This window comes from Uloborus diversus, chromosome 9 (genome assembly GCF_026930045.1).
Source record: "Uloborus diversus isolate 005 chromosome 9, Udiv.v.3.1, whole genome shotgun sequence".
NCBI lineage: Eukaryota > Metazoa > Arthropoda > Arachnida > Araneae > Uloboridae > Uloborus > Uloborus diversus.
In genome coordinates, this window is record NC_072739.1 from 62,874,429 (window position 1) to 62,892,670 (window position 18,242).

The window sequence follows — 18,242 nt, forward strand, 5'->3', positions numbered from 1 at the left end:
ATAATGCTGTTACTGATACTTTTGATGCATAAACTTGTAGAGTTGATGCTATGAACAGATTGACAACTGCAGAAGTGAGATAAAAGCAAGCAATACAAAAGAATTTCCAAAATACTGCATTCAGCAGGGGTTCTCTAACTGAGTGCCGCAGGAGGATGCTGCTAGGGGTGCCGCGAAGTGTCCATAGTATCAAAATAAATATTAATAGAAATATTAATAGAGATAGACAGGGTGCCATAAGAACAATGTAATTCTCCAAAGGGTGCTGAGATTCGGAAAAGTTTAAGAACCCCTGGCATTCGGGATTAAATAAATAGCAAGATATGAAACATGTGCGTCACAAGAGTTTTCCTCAAGTAATGTGTAAGAGAAAAGTGATAACCGTGATTTTTACACTTTTGATGCAGGATGTAGCAATTAGATGAATTTGACATATTTTGTTATTCCTCCCCTTTTCTCCATCCCATTTGATAGAAATTTTAAAATTTAAGGTTTGTAACCACACTTTTCAAGCATTTTAAAATGAAATTTTTCTTTTCTACTTGCTATTTTTAAGAACGAATCATGCAATTTTTCGGGAGTTGGGAACCCCCAACAAAGCAGGGACACAAAAACTATGGCTTGTTTAGTTAATAGGAAAATTCAGCCCAGATTCTTAATATAACAGTACTGATGACAGAGCATTTTTATAAGCATGATAATATGCAACATAATCACAAGGTAATAAGTGACCACAAATTGAAAATGTATTCGAAAAATAACCTTTTAAACTCTGAGACATTGAATCTGACTGTACATCAACTTGGGTACACCATTTAAAATATGCAAAAATAAAAAGAAATTAACGAAACCAAGAAAGATAGGGTCTGGTGGGGTAAAGTGGTCATAAAATCGTAGGTTTTCAACTTATGTGAATAATAGATACAATAAATTCTTTAAACATTTAAACTTTTTTGTTTTTATTTTACATTGCATTATTAAAGAACACAGTACACTGAGTTTTAGGAAACTAAATATTGATTTAAGTAGTTTTAAAACACTTTCTTTTCCCTTTGTATTTATGACCACTTTACCCCATGGGGTGGGGGAAAGTGGTCATAGCATGGGGTAAAGTGGTCATAGTTAAAAACAGATGCAAAACCATCATAAACAACCCTAATATTTGTATATTTCTGTTATTTTTATAATTACAAGTATATGTACAAGCATATGTGTGTATACATGAGTATATACGTGTCGTGTAAACATTAGTAAACACGTTCATATATGAGTAGATACATGTATGCTATACCTCAATACTCAAATTTTGAATTGGTAGCCAATGGCTACCAGATGTTCACAAAATGGTAGTCAAATCTCAAAAAATGATAGCCAAACTTTATTTTAGTTTAAATTATTTAATTTATTTTATTACGTTTATTTATTTAGTATGTGTGTATATGTCATTGGTGAAGCAAAGAACGTTTCTTATAAAATAATAATTAAAAATAAATAAGTTAATTAAAAATAATAAAAGAATAAATAAAATGAAAAGCGAGCTAAAAATAAAAAAGGAAAAGAGGGTTGAGGAAAAATTTTGGAGGGGGGGATTGAACTTGGGGGGAACGGGCACCCCTGCCCAGATATTATTTAACACATCTTTTGCAAACTATAATCTGCATTAATTCATTTTTAAGCAAAACACATCACGATAAAAAAATAAATAAATAAAAAATATTATTATTATTATTAATAATTTTTTTTCAGCTTTCAAAACTTCTAGAAACATCACAGCTTTCAACCAAAACACGAGTTAGTTCCTTGATAAAGAAAACAACAAAATACCAAAAACTTGAACAGAATGTAAAACCTAAACCATTTGCGATTCTACAAAATATTTTTTTTGTTTTTACAAATGCATGCAGAATTTTATAAAAATCGAAGCCTGAGTGTCAAAAAATGAATAAATAAAAAAAAGGTAAACAATATAAAACAAAACGAAAAAAAAAAATGAAATAAAAGATCCAGCAGAAGAAAAAAAGGGTTTCAGCCGTATTCTTTCCACCTTCTCTAGACGCAAGGGTGCCATTTTTGTTAATATTATTTATGTGTTTTATAAATACGATTGTACTTCTCTTTATTTATTTTGGAGCACACATTTTCCTCTTCTAACTGGTGAAAATGGACAGTTTACAACGCGGCGCCATTTTGAAAATGCAGGACGCCATTTTGAAAATTTACCGCGAAACTTAAAAATAACAACTTTTTTAAGGAGAAATAAAGTAAATAAACGGATATGTCCTCTCCTCCAGTAGGTTTTATATTTTAAAAAGAAAAAAAAGGAAAAACAAACAATAAGATTAAAACAAAAAATCAAAAATCTTGCAAAAAAAAATTTTTTTAGCGATATCGTTTTTACCTTGTCTCGGTGCATTTTGACTCAAAGGCGCCATTTTTGTTTATTCATATGTAAATCCAATGTACAAGATTAAAATTCTTTTTATTTTGGAAATTACATTTTCGTCTTAACTGGTAAAAATAAACAATGACAACGCGACGCCATTTTGAAAACGCGTAGTTTAAAAATACCGCAAAACGAAGAAATAGCCATTTGTTAAGGAGAAATAAAATAAAGTTGAAAAATGAATTTAAGATCAAAAAAGCATAATTTACTAAATTGGAGTATGAAATTTGTGTATATTTACGATCGCGTGTAAAGAAAGCCGAGTTTTCAAAATAGCATGTTCAATAGCAATCAAAATTTGCCGTCGTGATTGCGATTTTTGTTTTCTATTCAGAATATGAACACATAGCACAATTAGCCACAATTGGACAATACTGCCCCCCTTCACCCCCGGCGATCCGATAGCCGAACTTTTAGTGGACAAAAGAATTTGGGGAAAGGTCATATGTCAAGACTATAGGTCAGGGAAGGTTGCATTGGCGAATGGTAGCCACATTGGCGACTGAAGTTAAAATAATGGTCGCTAAAATTTGAAAATTGGTCGCATTTGGCGACTGGCGACCGCGAGTTTTGAGCTTTAATGTATGCATCAGATACATGCATGCACGTACCTACTCAAGTATATACGTGTATACACTAGTATATAAGCATGTATACGTGATTACGAGTATATACGTGTAACGTGTACGTACGGGAATATACGCGTGTAAACGAACATCATATGCGTGTATGCATTTGTATCTCGAGTACATATGTGCATACCTGAGTATATATGTGTACAGTAGACGCATACACGCTTATATAAGTGTACATACACACATATACAAGTATACACGAGTTAATTCGTGGATACATCCATTGCGTGTTTGGGTACGTGTCTACTCACATATATATATATATATATATTGTGAAGCATGAGTATATACGTATGTATATGTGCAAACACGATTATATACCTGTATAGACGCATATACGTACATTTACGTGCATATATCAGTACATGTATGTATACACGAGTTTTTAAGCTTATATTACATGTATGCCTACAGAATGAATCCAAGCTCTTGGGTAAAATCTAAGGAAGCAAATAATTATAAGGAACTTACGCTAGCTGACGCGCTACATGCACACAAAGCCAGAAACTGATGAATGCAAACAAATTGCAATTTTGTTACACAAAGATGATTTTACCCAAGATTTCAGTTTTTAAGAAATATTTAGAGCAGTTGTTAAAAGTTACGGCCTGTAGTCGCAACAAAGGCGCAGCGACAGATGGAACTTTTTCAAAAGTCTCGTTATTGCAACAGAGAGTGCTTTGTGATTGCGATGCACATGTATTATAGCTGTAGGCCGCAAATTTCATCAATCACATTAAAACTTTCTTGAGACCTAAAATGTTGTGTAAAATTTTCTGTGTGTAATATAAATTTTTGACCTGTTTTGCATCCATCAGTTTCTGGTTTTGCGTGCATGTAGCGCGTCAGCATTGTGTTTGTGACCATATGTTCCTCATGATTATTGCTTCTTATCCTCTCCTCTAACACATTTTAATAATTTTCCCAAAAGTTTAAACTCACTCTGTTTACTTGTATATCATATGCTTGTATGTAAGTGTCTACTCGAGTATGTACGCGTATATTCGTGTCTACCTGAGTATATAAGTGTTTATATATATACGAGTATAAGTGAGTATATACGTGTATAGTCGAATGTATATCTGTACAGATTAAAAATATTTGCAGATACCCATATACGTATTTATTGGTGCATTTATGTGAATACGTCTATATACGGGCCTACACGAGTATATGCGTATGCATATACTCGTATATTTAACCCCGTTTACTGTAAAAACAATACATATTAAGTGAAATTAATATTTGATTTATATCTGCCTTATACTTAACGATTAAGTGATATTAGAATAACAATATTTGTTAAGCCTAATATTATGACCACTTTACCCCATCTTACTTAAATTGTTCTAAAAAATTATCTAAAAGCGATTCAGCTAGCTGCTAATGAGAACGATTTCTTGAGATATGTAGGAAGCTTCCTATTCAGTCAATCTGTTCATAACTCTAACAAAATTTCCCATGGAAGTTAAAAAAGGTGTTTAGATTTAAAAACGTTTCATATTCACGCAAAATATTTTTTTTTACCAAATAAAATTTTGCCAGTTGTAAAATTTTGTATTCAAAATGTAGTTTCGAACTGCCCTACTCTATAATAAAATTTTCACATTCATTCGAACATTTATTTCCAAGCTATAGCCATTCATTTGACGAATGACCACTTTCCTCCACCAGACCCTATTAACATTAGCTAATTGCAAAAAAAAAAAAAAGACGAACTGGGAAATAATGACTGTAGGTAAAATATTGTGTCATTACAAAGATTACTTTCACAAACTTCTCAAAAACAAATTTGTGTTCTACCAAAACACTATTAGTGTAGCAAAACCAAAACGTTCATGTCTCAAACTGAAATTACGTTTGACGTTTCATTTCCGATTTGGTTTCACAAATTCAGTCTAAAATTTTATTAATTCTTTAGGCATTTTTATAAGCATGAAGAAACACATATTATCCACAAACTAATAAGCGACTGCTAAAATTGAAAACGTATTTGAAAAACAGCTTTTTAAACCGAGACTTCAAATCTGAATGTTAATTAAAGCTGAACTATTAAATAAGATAGGTATTCAAATTAAAATATGAAAAATTAAATAATTAATTAACAGAAACTTAGAAAGATATTAACATTGGCTAATTACACAGCAAAAAATTGACAAAATGGGAGATAATGATCATAAGTAGGTAAAATATTGAGTTATTTACCATTAGATTATTTCGCAGAACCTCCGAAACGACGGCTTCCTGGGTTATTATTTTTATTTTATGGCGCTTCTTTCCCCTCATACTGAATGGGGAGAAAAGTACCGAACATTTTCACATTAATTATTTGGTAATTGAACATGTTATCCGAAGTCTATGTGTCCCATGAAAGACAGGAAAAATATAATATAGTATTAGCTTCTTAAAAGCTTTTTTTTTAAATTTTTTTAAAGAATAAAATGTAAAAAAATAGCTATAATGCAGTGAAAGGTTAGCTCATAGCACTCTCTCTCTCATAAGTGGCGTCAAGGGTGATTGCCCCTCTTCAGACGGCGTCCGGGGAAAACATTTTTGGTGCCGCCCCCCCTTCTCTCTTCTTTTACAAAAAATGGTAGAAAAAGTGCCGATCATTAAGACAGGAACTAAATCTTATACTGAATATTATATATATTGTATAATTATTCAAAAAAAAAAAACATTTTTTTCAAAAAGAATAAAATTTTAAATTAATAATTAATTGTTATGCAGAAGAAGTTTAGTTTATGGCCCCCTCTCAGATCTTAGCATGTGGTGCGATTGCCCCCCCCCCTTCGGTCCTTAGACCATTGTCTCAATGATCTAAGCTTCGGTTGACCCGTGGCACCAGGGCGCTGAATTGTCTGAAGTGGGCATTATTGTAGCTAATCTCTATCCCTCATAGAAAACGTTTGAAACTGAGTGACCATAACCATTACTTTTTTCCCTCCTTCACTTCATCAGTGCTTCATATCAACTCTTATCGAACATTTAAATAGAACCATCTGGTTTCTCTAGGGAAAAGGAGGGATGGTCATCAGGTGTAAACAGAGATGAATGGCAGAGGATAATTTACTGTCTTTTATTGAGACTGGAAGACCAGAAAATCAGTATCTTGATGCAGATACTTATTCTCACTTTGGCTATATTGTACTTGAATGGCGCAAGGTTTTAATATTAAATTTGTCGCTATGACTGAGTTTTTGTACTACACGTTTATTCTTTTTTTAAACTACATATTTTGTTTCGAACTACTTTCAATAGAATTTTACATTCATTGAGGAAAAGGGCGCCGCAGAAGGGGGCGCACCGGGATTCTTCCCAGTGGGCCAGCACGGGCCTGGTTATACATAAAGATGACAACTGATAAAATGGTTAACGTACAAGCCATTCAAGTTTTGAGCTCATTAAAGATTCAGTTATATAGATATTAAGTAACTAAGTTAGAGTTTCTATTTCAAAACAGTTTTGATGAAAAGAGTACTAATGTGTAACTTTAAAAAAAAGGTAACAGAATTAATTCGGAATGTATTCGGTTTTTTTCTTTCAAAAACCCAAAATGTCTTTTTGAGCAAACAATAAAAAATAATGAAGTCAAAGAAGTAACTAATTTTTTCTTATAATTAAGATGCTATCTTATGTGAAACATACTAACATGCTTAGCATTCAAGACAAATCTTGGTTACTCCTTATCCCCACATTTTCTGTCATTATATTTCCCCTTATAGGTCTAACTCACGTCTATCTCATTTTTCAGTAATTCATCTGCATTGCCATTGTATGGAAATGTTTTCAAACTTCAAAGAATAAAAGAGAACAAGGTTGTATGGAAATGTTTTCAAACTTCAAAGAATGAAAGAGAACAAGGTTTGTGAAACTCTAGGGCCATGAAAAAATAATAACCATGCTCTATGCTCATAAAGTCAATGATCGAGTAATGCTCCTGATGTCATCAACAATGAAAGTCGCACCACAGCATGATAATTTGATATGTTTTGGTGCAGTTCTCAAAAGGTGAGAACAAAAAAGACAATTCTGAGCAATTTTTAAAAATTTGAAATTTGACATCAATTTTGTTTTATTGCATAGTATGTACACCTAGAACATTATATACAAACATAAAAAGACAGCAGGTATTTATAAAAATTAATAAATAGCAAATTTAATGATCGGTCTGCAGGTAACAGATTTTGGACATCATCATAATGTAAGTTTCAGTTTTTGAACTTTTCCAATGAAAATTTTATCTATTTTTACATTCTGCAATGAAAAATAAAGGATTCAAAGTACTTGAATGGCTTTAAATACTGGCCTTTAAATAATAAAATTTTGTTATGGTTTTGTAGAATCCGAAAAAAAAACCAATAATTTTGCCAGCGCAGGTGATAAGTTGCCAAAACTGACACTGTTGGTGAGAACCGGAATTCTGGCTGGTAACCCTTCGCTTACCTTACGCTACCAGTTGCCGCCAATCGGAATTTGCTTGGTGATTTTTGTGCCGTTTTGTTTACTTAAATGTGTTCCATTACGATCATAACTTGTGTTTCTACTGTTATTAATGTAATGTTCAATGCATAACGTATTAATTGTGCAAAATGTCAATGGATTGAAGATATTAACATTATATTAGTCTTTTTTATTAAGGTTACAAGACAGAAGATCATTTATAATAATGAATAAATGGACAGGATTATCGGTGTCTAGATCGTAATGCAACAAGGGCGTATATAAGGAAGGGGCTGAGGGGGCCCGGGCCCCCTCCAAAATCTGAAAAAAAATTTAAATAAAGGTATATAGTTATTTTTGGTTTTAGCTGTTTACAAACAAGTTCCAAACTTTTAGCTACAAAAAAAAAAGGAAGAAGGAATAAATAAATATGATAGTGATAACTATTATAATACGTTAGATCAGAGATTTCCGAACTGGGTGCCGCAGGAAGATGGGTCCATGGTAACAATAATCTTTACTAATAATAAAGCGGAAAGTCTCTCTGTCTGGATGTCTGTGACGCGTATAGCGCCTAGACCGTTCAGCCAATTTTCATGAAATTATGGCACAAAGTTAGTTTGTAGGGGTGTGCACCTCGAAGCGATTTTTCGAAAATTCGATTTTATTCTTTTTCTATTTCAATTTTAAGAACATTTTCCGGAAAAAAATTATCATAAGATGGACGAGTAAATTAGGAAATTATCATGACGTGGGAATGGGAGAGCGAATGAACATTGCCAATTGGGGAGAAATTCGTCATCCAATTTTTTGTAAATATATAGGCGAAACGAATGACCTTTTAATTTTCAACTACGGGCAAAGCCGTGCAGGTACCACTAGTATGTACATAAAACGAGGTTAGGAGTCCGTGAGAAAATTCAAATTCTTCAAAGGCTGCCGCAAATCATTAAAGTTTGGGAATTCTGAATTAGTTGGCAACAGGCAATGGTGTTCAGAAGGGGTCAGGGGATCCGTGCCCCATACTCAAGAAAAGAAAGTGTCTTGGGAAAGCGAAGTTATTTTTTACAAAAAGAAAAGCAAATAATGTTAGGGAAAAATCTCAGTTCTTTCAAAATAAATCTTTAAATTAAAATGGTTTTAACACATGCAGTTTAATGCTTAGGAAAGTAAGTTCTCGTCTCTTCGTTCCCCCCTCCCAATTTTTTCTTCCTTGTCTTTCTAAAAAGAAGGGTTTTCAAAGTATTTCTCTCTTTAACTCTCGCCCCCAGCAAGAAATTTAAAATAAGTTTTAGTTGTTCGGTTGGACTAATAATGGAAATGGATGTTCTAAAAATGCATTTATTTAGGCGTTTTTCGTTCATTTCTGGAGGAGGATCCCCGAACCAATCCCTATTCACTAAGGTTACTAACCAAAAATAGTCTGAAATTGTGCCTTAAGATTTCAATTTTGAGAAGTTGCGTAGGGATGAGGGATCTCTAAAACCACTCCTTGCCTCTATAGGTCTCCAAAGATGACCTGAAATTGCGTTTTACCTTTCAAGGGAAGATTCCCAAACTATTCCGTTCCAAAAATTGCCTAAAAATCTGAATTACTTTTGAAAAGAACCTTAAAATAAAATGTTCAAAAGTTACTGACTATTGATCAGGTAATTACGTCCAGCACCTCGTATTTCTTTAAACCCTTCCGCCCCATTTTTTTTTCTTTTTCCTAAGTCTTCAAAGTGCTACACTTCGTGAGCCCTCACCACCCACTAAAACCACTACAGAGCTTCTTAAACCTCGTTTTCAGGGTTTCAATGTCAAAAAATTTCCAGGGAACAATTACCAAATGCCTTGCCGGCTAAAAGCATCGAAAATCGTTTAAGATTGCTTTTATGGAGCTTCAATTTTGAAAAATGGCCGAACTCCAAACATTACCAAATATAGTCCACAGTCGCGCTTTTAAGACTTCAATCACGAAGAAATTTCGGACGAGGGTCCGACTGTTCCCGTATGAAATCTGAAATAGAAAAATTAATGGTGGAGAGCGTTTAAGAGTCATTATTTTGAAATTCAGACAAAAAACGGAAATTTTGGCAGTGACCATTTTTGATTTTCCTAATTTTTTTATATGTCAAAGTAGGTCATAAGAAGTGAACATTCTGAAATTTTTAGCCTTCCAAAAATTTTCTTTCGCTCGTTAAAAATTCCCAAAGTTTGAGGTTTTGCAGCGCTTTTTTAGAAAAATTCTAAAAGTCGCATTTCAGTGCGCTTTAGCTCTTTACAGAAACACCACCCCACGGTTATGTTTATATTTATTGGTTGTACTGTATCTAGTGATGATGACTTCATAGTTATTTTGGTTGGGGGTTGTTGCTTTCTTCAGATAAGGGGTCGCAAAGTATGGATTTTATCCGTTTTCGCTCAAGTTTAACCTGCGTTATTCCCCCCAAAAAGCCACCCCCGGAAAAAAAATGTGACATGTACTGAAAGTTTATACTATGAAGAGAGTAAATAGCACAAAATTTGTTTGAGGTTTAATTTTTTTTTAGGAGAAAAATGCCCTGATATTTTTTAAATTTTCAAAAATTGTGCTTTTTTGATCGCAATTAACTCAAAACAGCATCACTAGGAAAAAAAACCTTTTAGATATTATGGTACCTGGCTATGTGTAAAACATCATGAAAAAGAAAACACCATGGGATCTCTTCTTGTTTTTTAGAAAATAATTTTTTTTGTAGCTCATTTTATGCGTTTTCTCGTGCGTAAAACGTGTGTCCAGTATGCAGATTAGATCTGCTAAAACAAAGATGTAGTAAGAATGTATATATGTATGTATAAAAGAAAGAGAAAAAGACTAGCACTACTTTATTTTTCTGATTTTTACAAATTGATGGATATATATATATATATATATATATATATATATATATATATATATATTGATTTGTTTTATCGTATCAATCCCAAAATAATTCTTTCTTATTTATTTATTTATGTCCATAGCAGTAGAAGAAATTTCATGAACAATATCTGCTTCACTTTCCTCTAAATGTCTATTTTTTATGTTATCTTCAAATACCTCTAAAAGGCTGTCGGTTCTTGATTAATCCAGGGGTCTGTCCAGGATTTTTCACAGGGTCCGTTTTTTGTGAAAAATCAAATGATTTTGTGAAAAATGAATTAATTTTGTGAAAAATCAAAAAATTTCGCAAAAAAAAAAAAAAAAAAAAAAAAGGAATTTCTTTGTTAAAACGAAATTTTAGAATTTAGAGATGGCACAAACTGCATCAATTAAACTAAAAGTTGAGTGTTTTCCTCTTCTATGACGAGAAAATCATTCTGGATTTTTTTCCTGATATTTGGCGGGGGGGGGGGGGGGCATCGCTCTTTCAAGTATCAATATTTATCTACCATTCTTCATTATGTTAAATTATACTAGATATATTTCTGTACAGTATTTAAAATAATTGTAACAAAAATATAAATAAATAAAACAAAATTCAGAATAGGGTTCAGCATTTAACTTTTTGACCCAAGACACTCTTAAAAAGCACAGAATTTCATTTAAAACTTATAAATTCCGTGATTTTAACAAAAATAAAAAGATATTTCAATTGTTTACCTCTTAAAAAAGCGTAATAATCATCAAAAATTCGAAAAATCGGATTCCCATAGCGGATGCAAAGAGATCGCAATTCTCTAAGTGAAGGCATCAAAAGTATAAAAACGGGTTGTAAAAGAAATATTTTCCATAAAATTATTTTAAAATTGCATTTTAGAGTCCTATGATAATATATCATTAATATCTGTGGACATAGTTGCCCCCCCCCCCCAAAAAATAATAATAAAATAAAATAAACCACCTATTCAGCATTTCAATTTTTGACTCATAACAGAAAATGGAATTTTGCTTTAAAAACTTGAAATGAGAGTTCTAACAGAAATAAAGAGACTTTTCATTTTTTTGAATCCTAATAAAGCGAAGTTAGCTTGAAAAAAAAAACAAAATATGATTCTCATATCGGATGTTAAAAGATTGCATTTTTCAAAATGCAGACATCTAAAGAGAAAAAAAACGGTAATTAAAAGAGTTTATTTAAAGTTAATCATCCTTGTTAGCATCGAAAAATCAAAACCCATATGATTTTCTCCAAAAATAACAATTAAACATCGCACCGCATTGTAAAAACGCAAATATTGACAAGCCGACAAAATGATGAGAATATTTTCTAATCAAGTCATTATAAAGGTTCAACGCCAGACGCTAAGTGGTGATAGTTTTGAAGTTGGTAACCCTATCTGAAGCGATCATATTTTTTCCTCACCCTTACTATCCCTTTGCAGTTCTAAGTTCATTTCGCAGATATATATTATTATTGTTTATTAAATCATGAGCGGAGAAAAGTGCTTACCAATGCCTTTTCAGAAAAGTTTACAACACCGCTGTTAATTAGCTGTGATAAAACAAACAACCATTGTATTTATTTGGCAGTAGCAATTATTTATCCCTTGCAGGAGCATCGCAAGAGTGCCAATTTTTTCTTTCTTTTTTTTTCCAAAATTAGCCGATTTTGTATAAGCTGATCCCTCTAATTTGACTTAAAAAAAGGTTCCAAAAATTATCGGTTTATACACAGAAATATGCGTTATTTTGCTTTCAGATTTGCTTTTTCAATAAACAATTTGTGACAGATCTGATCTTGTTTATCAGAATTTTGTGAAGGGTCCGTTTTGTTTGATCGGGATTTTGTGAAAGGTCCGTTTTGTTTGATCGGGATTTTGTGAAAGGTCCGTTTTGTTTGATCGGGATTTTGTGAAAGGTCCGTTTTGGTTGATCGGATTTTTGTGAAAGGTCCGTTTTGGTTGATCGGATTTTTGTGAAGGGTCCGTTAACGGACCCAAATATCCTCTGGCCAGACCCCTGTAATCAGTATTATTTTCCTTTTTTCTTTGCTTTGTATAAAAGCAGCTTGGATAAAAGCAGCTTGAATTTGACTTTTTGTCAGATATTGTTTGGTTGGAATATTTTTATGTCTTCAATCATCTCTATTCTCATTGCATGTTCTACTTGGTCGGGCGTCTGATATCTCCTGGTTTTCTCACCATAAAGGAACTTTTCTTAAAGAAACTCTCTTTGTTTCATTGAAAATCGTGTACTTTTACGAGTTGGGAGAGCCCACCCCTCACATGAGATTGACAAAATGTTTTCTTCTTTGTTTTCTCTTTGTTGACTGGTAGATGCCTGACCAAGACCATAAGAAACATAACTCTGAACAGGTATTTGAAGATGACATAGAAAATAGACATTTAGAGAAAAGTGAAGCAGTTATTATTCATGAAATTTCTTCCACTGCTATGGACATAAATAAAAAAGAATAATTTTTGATTGATACGATAAATCAATATACATATATATATATATATATATATATATATATATATATATATATATATATATATATATTTACACACACACAAATATGATATCGATTTATCGTTTTCTGATGTACCTGCAATTAAAATACCAACAATTTGTAAAAATCAGAAAAATAAAGTATTGCTAGTCTTTTTCTCTTTCTCTATTCACACATATATACATTCCTACTAAATACTGTCCAACCACGGATTGCATGGAATTTTCAAATGCCCAAATAAGACGTATCTATGTGAAAAAGGGGGAAAAGTAAAAATTTGATGCACGTATTCTGCTCATTTGAATGAGACTCTGCTTCTGCAAAAGCTGACATCGGTAAAAAATAATAGATTTGTCCATTTCCGGCTGTAAAACGGATGTTTGTCTTCCATACAATCCGTGGTCAGACTATAATTTAAGTTTTAGCAGATCTAATCTGCATACTAGACACACGTTTTTCGCACGAGAAAATGCATAAAATGAGCTACAAAAAAAATTATTTTCTAGAAAACAAGAAGAGATCCCATGCTGTTTCCTTTTTCATGATGTTTTACACATAGCCGGGTACCATAATATATAAAAGGCTTATTTTCCTAGTGATGCTGTTTTGAGTTAATTGCAATCAAAAAAGCACAATTTTTGAAAATTTGAAAAATATCAGGGCATTTTTCTCCTAAAACAAATTAAACCTTAAACAAATTTTGTGCTATTTACTCTCTTCATAGTATAAACTTTCAGTATTTGTTAAATTTTTTTGGGGGGGGATGGCTTTTGGGGGGAAATAACGCAGGTTAAACTTGCGCGAAAACGGATAAAATCCATACTTTGCGACCCCTTATCTGAAGAAAGCAACAACCCCCAACCAAAATAACTATGAAGTCATCATCACTAGATACAGTACAACCAATAAATATAAACATAACCATGGGGTGGTGTTTCTGTAAAGAGCTAAAGCGCATTGAAATGCGACTTTTAGAATTTTTCTAAAAAAACGCTGCAAAACCTCAAACTTTGGGAATTTTTAACGAGCGAAAGAAATTTTTTGGAAGGCTAAAAATTTCAGAATGTTCACTTCTCATGACCTACTTTGACATATAAAAAAATTAGAAAAATCAAAAATGGTCACTGCCATACCTTGTCTGAACTTCAAAATAATGGCTCTTAAATCCCTCCACCTGGTATAATTGAATATCTCTTCGTTTTTTAGGACTTTAATTTCAGAATAGTTTTCGGGGAGAGCTCCAGAACTGCCCTGCCCGTAAAATTATCAAAGTCAGTCTGAAACTGCATTTTTAGAACTTCAATTTGGAAAAATGGGCTGAGAGGTGATGGATTTCTCTCTATTTTGAAAAAAAATCAATCCAGGGAAACTTCAAAAAGTCCCATTCCTCTCATTACACTATTTTAACAAATATAGCCTAAAATGGCGTTTTTTAAGATTTCAATTTCTAAAAATTGCCGCAGAAGAACTCCGAATTCTTTCTTCCCGTAGCATCACTTGAGACCGTGTAAAACTGCATTCTTAGGACTGCAATTCCAAAAAAATCCTGGAGGAGGACCACCGATCTATTCTCCCACTAGAAGCGAGAATTTTTTAAGAATGCCCCCAAAAAACTATTTTTTGGTTGCACCACTGTATGGCAGTATAAAGAGGACTAACAGTATGAATTCCTTTCCCCGCATCGAAAAAGTGAGAAGATCAGGGCACTGTTACTCCCCCCCCCCCCCCTCAAAAAAAATGAAATTACAAAAACAAAGTGTGGGGAGGAGCTAATCTTGATTGTTTGGGTCCCCTCCAAAATAAAAACATATATACGCCACTGTAATGCAATTTGGACATCTTACATGTACGTTTAAGAAAAATGATTTTGATTCAAAGATACTACATAAAAACATATGAAAACACTTTAAAATAATTAACAATTGATTTTGAGGATCGGAAAATACCTTTAAAACATATAAATCATATATTTAGTTCTCATATAGTAGCATTGTCAAGATCGTAACTTTTGGACATACATCAAACTTTCAACTTCCATTTTTTCTAAAATTGTATACAAAATAAATAATCTGTCTTTAATTTTTTAATTTGTGGAAAATATTATCAAAAAATTATTCAGTTTGAGATTAATACAAAAAAAATTTTGAAAATTTTTTGAGTTAATTAAAATGAAAGTTATTTGGTGTTCAAGCTTCAAAGTTGAAATCTGCCTTTGCTCCTACCTTTTGAGAACTGTCCTTTGGCGATGTTTAAAATACAGGGAGAGGCTTTATTGTGACAAGGCTGAACTCGATCCAGTAACTTAATTGCTTTACTGATAAGACTGTGTCATCTCAGGGGAATGAAAAAACGAAAAAATGGTCAACAATGAACGCTATCTACACGAGTTACGGGTTAATACACTGGAGTTAGGGTTAAATTTTCAAATCAAAATAGAGTGAAGCACCGTTTATACGTTTTTGAAGGGACTGTATGAAAAAGAGTACGTATGAAAAAACGTATTACAGGTATACATTAATGTATATTAGACGCTGTTGGGACCAATTTAAAAAACGTACATTTGATAATAACGTATAAAAGAGAAATGTATAAACGGTGCTTCACTGTATCACCAAACAGGCAATTTTCCATCAAATGTAGAAGCAATTTTCATCAGTCATATCTTGACGGACAATTTTTCAGTTAATTGATAATTGTAAATAAATATACATATTGTAAATATTATTTAAGTTGATCGAATGTGAATCGCGTGATAACATGCCCAAGAGCAGTACTTGAGCCCATGACCTCGCCCCCCCCCCCCCCCCCCAATGTACAAAATTAAATAATATAAACAGAGCCACATCGAACTAAAAGTTTTGGGAGGAGGAAAATTCTAATATTACCCAGTGATAAAACATGAGTTTAGATGCATATCATACATACGTACATAACATCTAATAAGAATGAACGTTGGAGACCATTAAAAAACAATTTTAAAAAAGAAAACAGAATATGTTGCAATATTATCTCCAAATTTTCTGAATTGTCAGCAAAATTTGCCAAAAAAGGAATTTTTTGGGAGATCGCTGTGACCTCCCATCATGCCGTCCCTGGATGTAAAACGTTTTCATTTCTTCATAAGCTTGACAGTTTAAATTTCGGGAACGCTTTTTTGCATATTTTTTAGTTTTGTTTCTTTTAGTGCAGAGGAGGCAGCAGATTTCCAATCCCTCTAGGGGCAGCATGAAGCTAAATTCGACCCTGTCGATAACTGGAAGTCTTGGCAATTTTCCCAATTGTTGCACATGTTTTGACACCAAAGATTAAGAGCAAATGTATTTCGATGACACATGAGTGTCAAATGCAAAATATTCAGCACACAACAATAAAATACAGAAAATAATCATTAAAATATAAAATGTTTTCATAACTACATTTTACTAAAAAGTAGAAAATAATTTCTCAAAGCTTTATGCAGATTTAAGGCTCTATACAGGTTGCTTAAAAATTCTTGATCATGAATTTTTAATTATCTATCAAAATTCATGGAAGATTTAAAAGAAGAAACATGGGATGCATGTACTCACAACTCTGTATGAAGAGTGGCTACCAATCAAACACATCTTACACATTAGTTTACGTAATTTGCAGAGCAATAAAATTATTTAAATAATTAGTGGATCAGTTATCCGTGGTGTGTACCCCAAGATTTTCCTTTTAAAACTTATATGCATTTTGATGACAATTAAAAATTCACAATCACGAACCTTAGCGATAATCTGAATTTGTATGGGGCTTTGAATCTAATTAATTCATTTTTTTTACAGTTGAATGATCTTAAAAAAAATCATTTATACTGAAAATTGAAAGAACATCGATACATGCAATGACATATCTTTTGGAATTATACCCAAGTTTAAGGAATAAAACATGTAATTACTTGTCGCGAATTTACTGCTTCAATACCTTTTTTTCGCTAAATGTTTACTTACTCAAAAAAAAAGTTTTTAATTTTTTAAAAATCTGTTTTGGTTTTATTTTAAAGATTACTATCAAAATAAGATAAAAATTCAGGCATATCAAGCAACTTCGTTAAAACAAAAAGCACGTTACTTGACGCAAATGAACATTAGTCGCCCACAGCGGCAGATGAAAAATCATACCCACAACCACAACAACCCACAACAAAAGTAGCAGGGTTGGCCAACTCCTAAAAGTACGCATGGAAACCGGCAAATAATCACGTGACAAAGTCAAGTGACCCTCTTTCAATGACGTCGTACATGGTAGATTCAAAGATCACGTGTTTGACGGTGATTAAGTTTTCATTTTTTTTAAATGTTATATCTGAATTCTGATGGAAGCAAATCGAGGCCTTCGAGATAGGAAGGCCATCCAACTAGCAAATGACGTCATCGTTCGTCGATACACAATGATATTGGGAAGTGAGCACTTCGATTAGTATTTTGGTTTAATTAAACTATTTGGTTTATTTATTATTGTCTTCTATTATTTTAGTAGCATTAAAAGTTCTACTTTTTCATTTGAAAACATAAAAAGGAACCGATAATCATACACTAAAAAATACACTGAGCTTAATTCATAGTATTTTACATAAAAACATTTATAAGTCTTACGAAGTATTCCAATAACTGAACACGATTTTATTTTACAATCATGTTAAAACGAAGTGATAAATAAACACAGTTTTATTTTTCATTTAATTTTTTTTTAAACTAATCGCATTTTCACTACTTGTATAATGTATTGAAACATTAACTCTTAAGAAGTATTCAAATAAATAAATGAACTTTCATTTTACAATTACATCAAAACGCAAAATAATTTTACCATTGTATTTGAATAAGAATTAAATGAAATTTTAAAAAAATAAATAAACATTTTAACTTAAGTAAATGGAAAACATGACTGCAATATATATTTCAAAGACATAACATCAAATTAAAGTACATAATACCAGATTATTAATGTTAACTTAGCTGAGCAAATTTATGCTTTTAAAAAGAAATGAATGTTTGGGTGCCATACCCTAAAGTAAACACTGCCCTACCCCCTTCATATATGAAAACTTCAAGAAAAATACCCCAAAAACATCTCCCCCATCTCCCTTAAAATTTCAAGGGCACAGTTATTTAACTTAGCCGTTGAAAAGCTATCATTACTATGAGACTATGATTCCGACCCCCCCCCCCCTTCGGTGGGCACTCTCGAAAAATTACACAGGAATTCAACTTGAAAAACGTTAATTAAAGAAGGAATTATACAACATCATGAATACTGTATGTTGTACATCAAAAAAATGTTTTCAATATCTAAGCA

The 18,242-nt window shown here is 32.4% G+C and overlaps 1 protein-coding gene across 1 annotated transcript in view; it reads right to left on the reverse strand.

The window, feature by feature from the left end:
• The window catches only part of LOC129229534 (lanC-like protein 2), a 68,932-nt gene extending 51,828 nt beyond the window's left edge, over positions 1–17,104 (reverse strand). The window contains 1 exon segment of the mRNA XM_054863855.1: positions 17,016–17,104. The gene's annotated coding sequence lies outside the window, so the exon portion shown is untranslated.
• Positions 17,105–18,242: the final 1,138 nt, after the last annotated feature.